At 45.4% G+C, this 14,672-nt stretch overlaps 1 protein-coding gene across 4 annotated transcripts in view; it reads right to left on the reverse strand.

Moving 5' to 3' along the window:
- Positions 1 to 14,268, reverse strand: part of BCOR (BCL6 corepressor) — a 76,719-nt gene extending 62,451 nt beyond the window's left edge. For all 4 annotated transcript variants that reach the window (XM_063305235.1, XM_063305238.1, XM_063305237.1 and 1 more), the window contains exon 1: positions 13,769 to 14,268. The gene's annotated coding sequence lies outside the window, so the exon portion shown is untranslated. The remainder of the gene's footprint in view (positions 1 to 13,768) is intronic.
- Positions 14,269 to 14,672: the final 404 nt, after the last annotated feature.

Below are 14,672 nucleotides of genomic sequence, written 5' to 3' on the forward strand. Positions count from 1 at the left end.
ACACACAGACCAGGCTGTTGCTGTGCTCACAGTGCCACCTATAAAAGCCTAGGGGACTTTCTTCAAAGCAAGCAGGACTAGATATTCTTTTGTCAGCAACGCCTCACTCCCCAAGAGGCCAAACTGGTATGTTCAAGGGAACTTACTTCCAGGTAGATATACATAATATCATGTGGCTAGCCATTTGAAAGAGTAGCATTGGATGACTTGAGGCAAGCATCTCTGGTCCAGCTAATAAGAAAGATAAAATGCTTCCTAATTCACAGCTGCAGGCTTTCTGACTAACAGGCTGCATTTATCTCATCTTTCTAGCCAAATTCCCCAGTAAGTGAGTCCAAGTATTCAAGCAGTTGAGCCTTCTGTGGTAAGTCATAACCATTGCCTCAACCAACCTGGCAAATGCCTCTCTGCTATGGAGGGTGTGTGTACACAGGTTGTAAGAAAAACCAACTCTTGCCAACTAAGTCAGCAAAGGCTGCAACACATTCCTTTTACAGGGAATAGTGATTTGTGCCTAGCAAACCTCTTTCAGCACAAAGGTTTTAGAGGAAGAGGAGGGGAGGGAAGGAAGGAGAGAGTAAGTGCCAGCACTAGTGCTCCGCTCTCATCCCCCGAGAACCAAGTGTAGCTTCAGTCAAATCTTGACTTCTCCTTTGGGAGCTCAGTAGGAAACCTGAGCTCACAAGTTTATGCCTGCCTCCATCTATGATGGCCGAGTCTTCCCCCCTCCCCTCATTTTGTTATCAGCAATTTGTATATAAAAAGATATAATATTGCCTGAGTAGAAAAGAAAAACCATATCTAATTGAGGATATGTTCTTGCTAAAATGTTTTTTAAAACAACCTTGAAACAGCTGCACCAGGCACACAGTTTCTCAAGCTTCTTGCTTCTTTCAGAATGACTGGAGTAAAGCGGTTTTTCAAAGCACATACAGCACCTTCATAATTTTGTCTTCATTTGCAAAGATGCCATCTCTTAAGGCAGTCCCTAGCTATGCCTCCTTTATAAGAGGTCCCTTTGAGTTCAGTGCTTTTCAACCAATGTTACAACCATATACTCCTAAGTCTGAGCACACTTAACATTTGTAGCATCTGGAATCAGAAATGTATAAGATCCATGGGAAATATTTACAGTTCGCTCCATTCAGACCAATCCCCCACCATTAGATTAACTGAATGAACTAGTCAGCTGCTTTAGCCTCACAATACAAGCATCATAAGCCCAAACATGATTCAACTCTGCATATAGCTCTCAAAGCAAATCCAGCACGACTGACCAAGTGTCATGTTGCCTGAAAGTGTTTAGGCCAATGTTTTGTTCCTTTAAGAGCTGCTCCTGCTGATAAATGGTCCTGCTGTGTCGCCAAAAGTGATCAGGAAGGAGATGACAGGAGGGGAGTGCAGGTTCTTGGGTAAGACCAAGAGGAAAGGCATTCACACCATGCACTGGGCCAAGAAGCAACCAGAGGAAAACGAGATCACAGGAACCGCGACTGAATGGGGGAATGGAGACCCAGTCACTTCCTGCTCCAAGAGTTTCTGAACTAGGGTTTCTGAACTCGAAAGGGACGCCTAGCCAGACATTGTAACTTCCCTCAGTCTTTTGTTTTGCTGTTTTAACATGTTTCTTGCATTTCTTTCGTATTTCTTTTGGAATTTTACAATCCCCAGTTCAAGATAATTTCAGCTCTAGGCTCAATGAAAGTAGGAAGGAAACTAGGGCTGCCCCCTGGCTTGAAACATGAAGCTTTGTCACAGTAACTTGAGTGCCTTTAAGTCCTACATTTTGTTTGTTGTTGCAACTATAGATTCTGCATTTCAGCTGAGCTTAATCTCCCAATTGTAAATTTCAAATCATCCACTTGCTATTAAATTAATCTTGTTTTGCATTCTTCTTAAAATACATTTCTCTGCAAACTTGTATATTTTTGAAGCACTCTGCCTCCCTCTCATTTGTCTTTCTCTGCCAAACCCATTTCATTAAATTTCTTTTAATTATTTTCCCTTCCAGCGTTCTAAACATTAGCTAAACATTAGGTAGCCCAATTTGAAAGGCCCCAAGTTTCTTGGGGATTATTTCCAAGTATGGACACAGACAACTGTAGACAGGCTTCTGGGGTAAATTACAAAAAAACCAAACCAGAATAATTGTACTTATCTTGATCTGCAAGTTTACCAATCCATCTTCCTTACATTTGCACAAGGCACCTGTGGTTAACTAAATTTAAGCTGATTTTCTGGCTTCATACAACATTCAGCCAAGCACATCAGCCAAGGTGACACACATAACACATTACATTACAGTGTAATGTAATTTGTGATCCAGTGTGTCATATGAATACAGTGTGTCATATGAATACTTGCCAAAGATTAGAAAGAATACCAAACATCTCAGGGAATGTCAATTTATTAAATGGCAATATCAGGGAAACTACAGAAAGATAAAAAACTATTTTTAAAAAGCTACTTGCCCAGATCAGGAGTACAAAATAACAGTTCAACAAACTCTGAAACAAAATGCATTTAAGGCAAGCAATAAAAATTGCTGAGAAGCAACTGTCTAAAAACATAAAAGTAATCCAACATATATAGTGAACTTGGTCGTCTATATATGTTGGAAATCAGGAAAGAAGTGCAATTCAATGTACTTTTACTGAGAAGTCTTACTGAGGTAAATGAGTTGTTTTAAGTTCACTGACTTGGAACTTTAGATAGCAAAGACACAAAAGAAATTATGCTAGATCTTATGGAGTATATGACTTGATCCACACAATGTGCTCAACCATGGTTTGCTTACCTCTGATCTATTTAATAATCAAGAATTCACATATCATACCAAGGTATTAACTCATCATTTGCAAAACACAGTGGCCAGGTTCATACAAAAGGATAAGCCAAAGTTGAACTCCACTGTGGCTTAGCATATTATATGAACCTAGTCTAAATAAGTTCACTGAGAAAGATACTTAACAAATGCTCATCTCTGATTTTGGGAGGAATAGGGAGGGGTAACATTTCTGAGATGTTATCAAACTAAAGTTAGAGTTAATCTGAACTTTTAAAAAAGGATTATTTTGGTTTTATTCTTTGTTGGTTTTTAGTTTTATTGCCTTTTATTGCATTTTATAGCTGAATAATTTCATGTTTACAGTTATATTAAAATGGTCTATCTTTGATGAAGTAGTGCAGAAAAAGTTTACATTAAAATGTGATAAAGAACGAAGTGCCTGAGCTGCTTCAGCAAGTTCACCCCATCCCCCAAGCTCTTCACCCCATCCCCCAAGCTCTTATGAGAATCTAGCTATATAAGTATCTTATCAGAAATTTGGAAGAGATTTCCAATCTAATACAATTTTAAGGGATCAGGGGCAATCCAAAGAGTATATTATTTGTTATTAGCTTAACAATGTCATAAGTTAGTCAGTCAAACAAGGCTTGCTGAAGAAAATGCCTTGCTGATGACAGGTCAGCATTCTTGCAATGAAAAGTCCTATCTTGCCAAGCTTTTCTTTGGACATTTATTATGTGGATAGAGATAATCAGATATTAAAGTTACATGCTATTTGACAGACTTCAACACCAATGACTCTTTAAATAAACTTAACAATCATCAGATAAAAAGATAAGTAGTTTTTAAGATTAAAAGCTGGTTAAATTTTAGCCTAGGATGTTAATGTTTTTCTCAGTTGAAGGGATTATAAGATAGGGCTATTTAAAATATTAATACTTTATATGAAGCCCAGGATAAGTGATGTTGTAGCCGACTACCTTATCTACCATGCTACAGTTTAATGAAATTCTAATAATCTGTGAAGACCACTTGATGAACCTGTCCAAGATATGTAAATAGGCACCAAATGGCAAATTGGATTCAGTATAAATAAATGAACTTTGCAAATAAATGCAAAATATTTGGAATAAAAATCGTAATTGTATATAATGAGGTCAGTCTTATAACAACCAATCAGGAAAGAGGTATTAGTGTCATAGCAGACAATTCAGTGAAAAAGCCAAGTCAGTCAGTGTGCAAAAACACTTTGAAAGAGTTATATAAAGTTTCCTTTTTATAATATGTGATTTGGCTTTATTTAGAAACTGCTATATACTGTAAGTCTGATCACATCGTCTCAATATATAGGTACTATCTAAAGTGGCTAACGCAATATGTGCATATGGAACAATATCATTCTGTGGAACTCCACTTCTTCTGTTGCCAGTTGGTCCACTTTCCTAGCATCCACATGTACAGCATTATTCTATAAGGAGAATCCTTCACTAGTACAGTTGTATACATAGAAGTTTCTAAATGAAGTTGAGTCTCAATTGCACAGGGCTTTAATTGTGGAAGAACCATTGTATCACTCTGAAATGTGTGAAGCTTCTTTGCCATACAGAAGCTATTTCATAAAACATGTAGTTAATATGTGGAAGTGACTGGTTTTCATTGCTTTTTAAAAGATTCTACTAAGCACCAGGTGCTTGAGAAGCCCAGGTACCCTCAAAATCTGTTTCTAGATTTCTTCAGGGCAACAACCTGAAGGTTTCCAGAAAAAAAGAACATTGTATTAAATTGAGTCCTGCGTCTGTCCGTCAGGGCTTAGGCTAAGGTCTTGTTACAAGTAATGTGTGTAATATCTCATCTTTATACTGATGTAGAATGTATTCCAGCTAATTCAAAATATAATTTCCCATAAAAAAGGGTCCCTTCATGCCTCCAGACTTGTGCTGCTTACATTATTAATCATAAGGGTTGAGAAGGAAAAAAACTGTTTCCATAAATGTAGGTTGTATGGTTTAGTCTCATATACTGTACTTTTAACAACTTCAGTGGTACCTATTCAGATTACTATAAGTGATCATGTTCTTAAAAACACATGCTTCTTAGAATGATGCTCTTCCTAACAATCTCCTAGAATTTTAATTGAACTTACTTCTAAGGAAGTAGGATTGCAGGTACAGCTTACTGGGTTGCAGGTACAGCTTACTTCCAGAAAAGCAAGTTTCTCTCCAGACTCTCTACCTCATGCAGTATATTTAATGACACAATGTAGTCTACTGAAAAACACTTCACTTTCAAGAAGTTCTAAAAACTAAATCTAAAACTGTTTAATGACAATTTTATTTCTATGCGAGAAATTGCTTTTATTTCTAACCACTGGAGCTGTACCCTAGTTAAAAATATTACCTAGAAACATCTGTCTCTTTTGAAATAAAAGTAGATAGGTACTGCTTTGCTGAAATCTGATGGTTCCCTACTGGTGCTGTTAAACCTATAGTACCAGTCTTATGGATACTTATATAGATTGGCTAACACAGAATCTTTGTGCATAGTTGTATAACCTTAAAGTAACAAAGTATTTTCAAATGACAGGATTACAATTACAAAAATCAAGGCATTGGCATTAAATTAATATATTAACCCTTAGACTTGGACAGAAGCTTCAGGCTTTATTTCCAAGAAATGTGTTTTATGATCTGGTGTTGCATGTAAAAAGCTGGCCCCTTCTCAATCTTTGATGGAGATCAGTTCCATCCTACAAAATATTTACTTAGAAGCCAGTCTTTTTGTATGCATTCATGTTGGTTCACAGACAGTTCTGCATAGGATAGTAGCCTTAGCCAGACAATTAGACACAAAGGCTGCAATCCTATGCACAGCTCTTTGGGGGGGGGGAACTCTCATTGTGGGGTAGGAGAGAGAGTTTTCATAATACTATGCTTGAGAAGAAACATTTGAAAGCAGAGGGCTTCCAATATAAAGAGTGGACTCTCTTGCAGGAGGTTGTTTTGTATGACTGTTCTAAACAGGTGCAAGAAACAGGTTAGGAGAAAACGGGTTTCTTTTTCTGAATTCTCTGACCACTACTAAATTACAGCAATACAAAATGTGCAGAAGACTCTTCTGAGGAGATGTGCTACAGTGCAGAACCGTAACCCACCCCCTTTCCAAATGGTCCACTGATTTCACTCAACTCTCTGTACAACCAGTTTCTAGGGAAGCTGCTGCTGCTGCCAGAATCTGTGTTTTTCTTTTTAATTGCTTTATCAAATTAAAACCCAGCATTTGTCTTCTGAAAGACAGGACACCTCAGTATTTCTCTGCAATTAATACACAAGCACACCTATAGGACAGTGATACTTAAAGCCTTGCAGGTCCATTATGGAATCACCATGGACTTCTAGTCTTTCTAGAGCTGCACAGGATAAAATATTCAAGGCAATGGAAACCACCCACTTCCTCCTCCAAGTTTCATAGTTCTGAAAACTGAAGACTAGCAGACTGAGTTAACAAGTCTTTTAGCATTTGTACCTAGACATTAAATTTAGTTTAATTTAGCTTGCAGTGTTTAATTTTAGCAGATTTCCCTCTTTTTGGCATGCAAATCAATATGGCAATTACCATCTAAAAGCTTACCCAGCCCCAGGTCAATGTAAATTGATCATTGTCCATCTTCTACAAAATAATACCAAGAGCTTGTGGTGCATAATAAGATTATGCTCAAAACTGTCTTGCGTATCACAAAATTGTATTTCATGCTGTTGAAGGATCATCTTCCATGCAGGCTTCCTAGCACATGTGTCACATTGGATATAATGGGCAAAGTATGCTTATATATTAATTTCAGTATAAGCATAAAGACCAAGAAATAAGATATCATCATTGCACCCTGGTTTTCAATACTTTATACCTAACTTAAGGCAAAAACGTTCTATATAAGTTTCTCTGTGATTAGGATTTTATAAGATTTGGTTTTAAAGCAAGGGAAGCTAAAAATCCTTTGGATACCAAGCAAATATGTGTGGTGGTGGGGGAGCTCCTTCAAGAAGAGAATGTAATTTTCAGGGAGGGGGGAGGGAATAGCTCCTACAAGCTGGTGGCCTCTTTGCTTTCTGCCCGTAAGTCAGCTCATCCATTAAGAGAGGCATTGCACATGCCAAAGGAACCCTTGTGAAACATCCATTAACTTCTGCCTAGAAAGATCTCTTCAGCAGCTTGCTAAAGGTTCAGGATTCCATAGCTGAACAGGGCTAAGGAAAAGAGCGGTTGATTCAATGAAATTCTCACAGCCTGGTTTGGTGAAAGGACAGAAGGATTAAATGCAGCCAGCACTGCTTGAGGATATGGGAACTCCCCCTGTCTGCAAATGAGGCCTCTGCTCCACACTCCAAGACAGAGAGGATCCTTGCATTCAGTCTCCCCACCCTCCCTTCTGATATAGCAAAAGGATGTTAGTCAGGCTTTCTGGAAGGAATCTGCTTGATCTATTTAAGTGGTTAGATTGCTGGAGGGGGTTGGATTGAGAAGGAAAAAAAGGCCCACTCTTTTTTCCTTTCCCCTTACACTTTTTAAAAGAAATGCAGCACACTAAGCACTGGAGGCCCTGGTACGTGTGCACTGCTGTTGTGAAGCCTGTCTGGAGACGAAAGCCATGAAGTGGCTTAGACACAAGATACATGGCTAGAAATTGGACTAGCAGTCAAATTAGAATATCAGATCCTACAGAGTTGCTATGTATAAATCCAATCCAGAAAATCCCAGCAGCCTAGCTTCCAAAATGAAGAAATTAGTGACCAACTAGTCAAAAGTCCCTTCTTCCAATCCCATCTCCCCTAGGAACAGTATAGGCAGCCTTGGGCAAGCTACTTAACAACACAGTCCATTCTCACAGAATTTAAAAAACAGAACTACTCGAAATCAATTCTTATAAAGGGCAATGAAGATCTGTTTTTGAGTGCATAAACTTACAGGGTACACACGAACTGGGTTCACACATTGGACTAAATCATAGCATGTTTAGCCATGCTTTAACAAAGAAACACAACTGGCTGGCATCCCATAATTTTAAGTCACAAGGCCAGGCATAATCCAGTGTTTACCAACCATAGTGGTTGGAATGATACAACACCCAGCCAGATACTGAAAGCAGCATGCATAAGAGAATCCCCAGGAACAATCCACATGTCATCTACTGGAAGTAAGCTTCATTAAACTCAGCGATATTTCTGAGTTTATGATTGGGTTCACACAGTGCTAAGCTATAAAGTGGTTGCTTGGTGTGTTATACCAACTCAGCCACTGGATCTGTAAACCATGGTTTATGGCTCAGCATTGCAACCAGCCCAGCCAGTTGCAATGTATTCAATAAACCAGGGTAAAGCATGGCTTAGCAGCAGTATGAGCTCAATCTATAGGTTCAAACTGCAAAGCACAGAGCCAAAATACAGAAAAAAATCAGCTGAAATGAGAGTATTAATGTCCTATAAATCTTGCTACTATTGCAATGTAAAGTAGGAACTCCATCAAAAGAAAATAAGTTTATAGTCTTTTTGTGACCATTCCTGGGCTTCCTTTAATAACAAGCCTGAGTGCAACTTGAAAGCCTAGTTAGTACTTCATTCCCTGGCCAGAACAGGAAGAAGCATTGAACACCCTAATATTTGGTTACATGACATAATGCACCTGTTGTGAAAAAAAGTTCCTGACTTGTGTTCTCCACTTCCCCCCACTTCCACCTCACCACTGAGGGTGTGCACTTTAGGACTGATAAGCAATCTTACTAGACAAGTTCATTTATTTGCCACCTTCGTACTCCACCCTTCTTCTAAGCTCAGGTGGAGCATAACATTGGTCTAATTTGTCCTGATCACAGACAACTTTCCTGAAGTAGGTTAGAACACCTTTTCCACACTGCCTATGCTGGACTGAGAGGTTAGTTCTCTATGGAGAATATTTCAACCACTAATTCTGAAAGACAAGGCTTAACCTGCTTGTTTCACATATATCTGTAGATCAGCTTGTTAGTCTGTTTGAGTCTAATGACTGACACACACAAAAATAGGAATTGAATGGTATTATATCTCAAATAATAAGTATTAAAATTGCTTTTGCCCACTCTTTCTGAAACAGACAATCCCTCCCAAAACACCCCTGCATCACAGTGCTCAGGTAGAGGTTCCTTTTCAACCCTTCTGCTTAGAATAGGGCCTAGGAAGCCTGCAGTAATGTCAACAGTGAGTTTTACATCAGAAGCAGGAAAGGAGTGGGGGCAGGGAAGAGCTATTCTAAACACAATAAAGTCAATGAATGTTCCTTGTTAGTAAGTCTACTTCAGCTGCCACATTTCTCTAGAGAAAAAAGCATGCCAAGCGCTCTACAAGTGCAGAACAATTCTTTGGGAAGGAAAGGAACTAATCGAGCAGCCCAAAGTAGAACCAGTAGAGCAACTTCCAGCCGCTCCCAACCCCTGAAGTCGATAGTGCTCATGGCCGGCCGCTCTCCTTCAGGATCGAGGCGCCCGTCGCTCTGGATAGCTGCACCCCAAATGCCGGTATTTAAGACGGGATTGTTTCCGCGCCTAAAAGCTAGGCGAGTCTTCCCTTGCGTCTCTGCATCGACACCCATTAACTAACCTCCGGAAGGGCGCTTAACCGGCTTCAGTGCGAGTTTGAGGAATGAAGTGGCAGGTACTGAGGTTCCATTAACTGATCAGATTCTTTCTTGCGCACCCGCCACCCCCGCCTCTTTCCTCGCTCCTAGGTGTATATATTTAGCTAGCAGACACCCGGAGGGTTTTAAAAAGACTCCTAGTTCCCTCCTCCCACCATCATGCAGCAAACACGTTCAAGAACTGCTTTCAGCAGGGGAGCAACCGAGACTCTCATCTGTTTGGTTGATTACAGCCCTAAAACGGAGGACGTGTAATTTCAGTTCTCGCTCCAGATCTTGGGCTTGATTTCCAGGGGCCCACTTATCCAGGGGAGGGGAGGGGAGGGGAGGGGAGGGGAGGGGAGGGGAGGGGAGGGGGAAGAGGCGCTGTAAGCTTTATTTGTCCTCGTCCCTATTAGCTATGCAGCCAATCTATCATTTCCGGCGGTGCTTCCATCTAATTACCGATGTATTTAGTTGTGACGTGCAAAGAACTGCCGAGCTGCCTGCTTGGCTCTGCGTGGACTCCTCGTCGGGAACCTTTCCAGAGAGGGCTGGAGCGCCGGGTGTCTGAGCTCCAGACAAAGGGAAAAAAGCTGATCCGCGCCGCAGGGAAAATCCAACGCAAATCAGCTTTCCCCAGGGCTGAGAAAGGGTCTGCGACCCGAGGCAGGGCGGGGGAACGGTTACTCGGAAGTGGTGAGCGTTTGTATTCCTCCGAGGGTGGCTTGGCGCTGCCCTCGCCGCCCCATTCCCCGACCACAGAAAAGAAAACGTAAACCGAGACGTGCTGGCGAAGTCAGAACCACTATTTACCCTCTGGAACTTCGGGCAAGTCTAACGCGCCTCAAGGCGCTGGTGGGTAAGTTTATGCCTGGTTTGCTCCGTTTGTAGGAAGCAAATATAAGCAAGCAGCCCAGCCTAGCCCAGCCCAGCCGTGTGAAACAAAGTCAGTCCTGACGGACGCGCTTCCCTACTTTCCAAACCCCACCCACCACCGCCGTTGAAGAAGGGACCTGGATTCTGCTCCGAAGGTTGTTTGCTCGGAGATCTTTGCCCGGAGAGCTCCTCTCTGCCTCGGCTTTGTCCCTTTAGGTCAGACACAGACACAGACACACACACCCCTCCGTCCTGGGGAAAAGCGACCTCTTGTTCTCCAGCTTGATCCTCCCTCCTCCACGTCTGGCTTGCCTTGTGCTCCTATATATTTGTCTGGCTCTGCACCACCAGGACATCGGGTTAAGCGCGCTCAACGGAGTTCCCAAACAAGAGGAAACTTTTGGGAACGGAAGACGCTGGCACTGGCCTTGAAAAGAATGTAGGAAGCTGATCTTCACGAGGCATTTAGATAACAACAGGGGTGAGCAGCCCAAGGGTTGCACCACTGTCTGCCCTAAAGGAGGCACACGATCGCAGCAGCTGACTAACCTGAAGCCTATTCCCTTAGCACACAAAAATCGAGTTAGGGCTCTGACCCGTGAAGGGTTAACACCACCCATCCTCAAGCACCGAATATCATGGTGACCTTTTCCTCTGCGTCTCCCCCACACTCCCTTTCAGGCTTCGGTTCTTTCGCTCAGAGGGAGCCTGAACGGCTGTCTAGACCGATCTATCATAGGCGGCCGAAACAATACCGGGGGAAAAGCCTCCTTCTCTTTCTCTCGATTGCTGAATCTCACCTGCGAGTAAGGGATGAGGATAAAGGAATTGTCCGCCCTACTAGCCCCCAAAGACCATTCAGAATGTTTAGAAAATGTCCACCTTCGTACCGGACAAATGGGATTTTTGCCTGCTCTTTTTTAACAATCGCCAGAGACGCACCACACGTTTCTGTTCCTATTCCGCAACCGAACGTGGGGAAGGCTGGGCTCATTCAGACGTAATATAGCAAATGAGTGGAGAGGGAAAGACTAGACTAGAATCTAGGCCTTCCAGGCACTGCCAAGTCTAACCAGACCCTCGAAAGGCTTGACCCACAGATCCAGTTTTCTTGGACTCCCTGTCCCTACTTCGAAACAAGGTAGTTTCCACGGTACGAACTGGAGGGCAAATCCTACCATGGGTGGGGAGCCTAGAGCTGCTTGCGCCACCCTTTGTAAGGATACTTCGAAGAAACTCATAATTACCAGTTCTGAGAACTCCCCTGAATTTAAGCCAAGCTCGAGAGAGGGCGAGGGAGGAAAAAGATTAACCCCCTGCTTTACAGCCCTCTTAACATCAGTTACGGGTTTTGCCCCCTTGTTCACGAGAAAACAAACTGACCACCTTCCACTTCATCCACACAAACACAGACCCAGCTTGTAAAGGGTGGGTAGAAGGGGAGAACTGAGAGCGAGCACAATTCTCCTGGCCCTCTTTAGGCTGGAGCAGTTCCACTGCTTTGCTCTGCTACAAGGCTTGAGCGTTGCCATCCCTGTCTTGAGGGCATCGCATCTCGGGACGAGTCTGCTGGCGCGAGTGCAGCATTTTCAAAACGAAGTTGCCAAAGACCGCGAGCGAGCAAATGACAAAACGTGGTTAGAAACGGGGCTTAGAAGCATGAAAATAGGCTCGTTGAGGGAGAAGGGGACCCGTATGCCAAGGATGAATGTTAATGCCGCAGGACAGCTGATTTTGACCTGTAGCCTCCGTCTCCAGCGCCCCAGAGAGAGGCCGCAAGGGAGTTTGGCCTCCCACGTAAGGGGGGAGGGGAGAAGTCCCGCTCCTTATCTTGGCTGGCAGATAGTCTTCGAGGGGCCCAGCTCAGGGAGCCCTTTGCCCTGGGCCTCCTCCACAAGAAGTCTCGAGCAGGGAAAAGTTCAGAAAACCTTGACAGAGCTGGACTCGACACAGGTCGTCGTCCTTCCGCCAGCGTCCTTGTCAGAGAAAGGAAACGCAAAGCCACGGGCTTCCTCGAAACGGAAACCCCAAAGGGTGGATCGTTAGGAGAATAATGCGGAAACAGGCTCCTGGGCAATCGCCATTAAAATACAAGCACATACTTTGCCACAATCCTGCGGTGCTCGGGCATTCCTCTCGATCCAGCCTTCCCCCCGGAACCACCGACGTACCACTCTTGTGAGCCTGAGATGCAGCCGGCACACCAGAAGCGGAAGGCGAGCGGCGCGTCGCAAGTGAAAGATCGCCCCCGAAGCAGCTGGGCGAGAAGCAAAGGAGCTACGTGCCTCAGACACGGTGCTCCGGCATCCCTGGAGTTGACGGGGAGAGGGGGGAGGGGGATTGCAAAGAGCCTCGCTGCCCCTTTCTCTGCCCCACGGACTAGCGGACAACTTTTCAAGCTCCCCGAAGCCACAAGGAAGGTGCAACGAACCCGTGAAATCCCCAGCTGTTACATTGGACCCCACGCTCACCACACACATTCTTTGAACCGGAGTACCATCTCTAGAATAGCCCCTGCCCGCCACCCCGCCAAATCGCGTCTCCAGTGGCCTCAAAAACCACTGGTGAGAAAACCTCCCACCACCTCCACAGGCCTTCTCAAACAGCCCCTAAGAAAAACAAGCACACCCACCACACTGAGATACAGAAGTCTTTTCCCACAATCACACGTCGCTCTTCCGTTCCCTGCACTCATCTTTTTACTCCGCTGCCCGGCGAGCCATAAGGACGAGCCAAGAGGCTTTCCAGCGACACTTCCCGGGGCCCTGAGCTTCCTCAACCGAGCTGTGAGCCTTTTACCCCTCCACCCACTCTCCCCTTTCCCCTTGGGAGCCGAAAAGTGGCGGCTGCCAGAGGTGGGGCTTTTACAGCCCTTTCCAAATCGGAAAGATAAAAGAGAGCGAGACGCTGTAAGCTCCCCTCCCTCCCCCCTCCTTCCTGCTGGAGCAGACAGACCGCGACCGGCAGCTTCTCTTTTCTCGTCTCTCCACCGCCCCCCCCCCCCCACTGCTTCACAGCCCAACTGCTTCCAAACTTCTAGCCAGCCTGCACGACACAGCCACCACCCGGAGCACCCCACCCGCAATTTTCAGCCAAGGCACATCCAGGCTGTGACCGCTGGGCTTGCTAACCTTCCTGTCTTCACGATTCCGCCCTCCTCCTGGGAGCCCGGATCCTTTCAAGTTGAAATACATTCTGGCAACAATCCCAGCATTAGAAAGGCAAGCTCCCAGCAAAGCGAGCGCCTGTTTTTTCTCTGTCGTGCGCACCTTCACACGCACCCCAGCCAGACCTAGGGTAGAAGGAAAAGAACACCTAGCCTTGGTCCCGCCTTTGCCCAAACGGAGAAGTCTAAGCGCGGAGACATTCTTCGGACGAGTGGGGCTCGGGGTCCCTCGGGCCACTTGCCTGCCGCGGCGCTTCCGCGAAACGCGAGGAGCATTCAATGGGAAGAGCACTGACCTTAGTCTCCGCTCCAGATACGCAGCCGGGAACAGAGTCCAGCGCTGCCGTCGCTTGTTCCTTTCCAAGCGAGCCGCGTCCGTTTTCTAGGTGGGTGAGAAAAGTTTGCCGACCTCGGAGGCGAGAGGCCGGAGCTGCCCCAGAGACTGACGAGCTGGCCCCGGCGGAACCAGCCAGAGGCAGGTGGGGCTGCGTGGGCGGAGAGAGAGGCCGAATGCCGGCGTTTCCCTCGGCTGAGTTCAACAGCCCGCCGGGCTCCCTCCGGTTGCTCTCCGGCTCCGCTTTAGCAACGCCATGTTGCTGCTGTGGCTGCTCGGGGCTGATCTCGGCGGCTCTTGGCGGCGCCTACAGGCTCCTTTCCCCCTCCCTTCGGAGACACCGTGTCCTGGCGGCGGCTGTGAGTGCGCGTGTGTGTGGCTGGGCTGGCTCTGGGGATTTAATCCACCGGGAAAGCCGCTCTTCCTCACCTTGCCGCTGGGAGAGCGGGCTCCGTCTGCTGCACGCTGTCCCCCCCGCACCGCCTCCTCCTCCTCCTCCCCGCCCCCTTCTCTCTCCTCCCCCCGCGGGCTTAGCACTCAGGGAGCCGCCGCCAGCAGAGGCAGAGGCAGCAGCAAAGCCGCCGCCGCGATCTCCCGGCGAATCTCTTTCCCCTCACTCCCGAGTGCCTCGCTTTTTTCTTGTTCCAAGGCTCTTCGCTTTCTCTTCTTAATTGATTCCTCCTCCAGTTCTCCCCCCCCCCCCGCCGTTTCTTAGCTTCTCGTTCTCTCTCCCTTGGCTGACTGAGCTGGTTTCAGCAAGCCCCCCTCTTCCACACGCCCTGCCTGCTTCTTCGCCTGAGGGCGTCCTGAGGAGACTCCGCTCTCCTTTTGACCAAGAGAGGTTGAAAAGGAAAGTCTCCCGCCCC

The sequence above is a fragment of the Candoia aspera genome, chromosome 5 (genome assembly GCF_035149785.1).
Source record: "Candoia aspera isolate rCanAsp1 chromosome 5, rCanAsp1.hap2, whole genome shotgun sequence".
NCBI lineage: Eukaryota > Metazoa > Chordata > Lepidosauria > Squamata > Boidae > Candoia > Candoia aspera.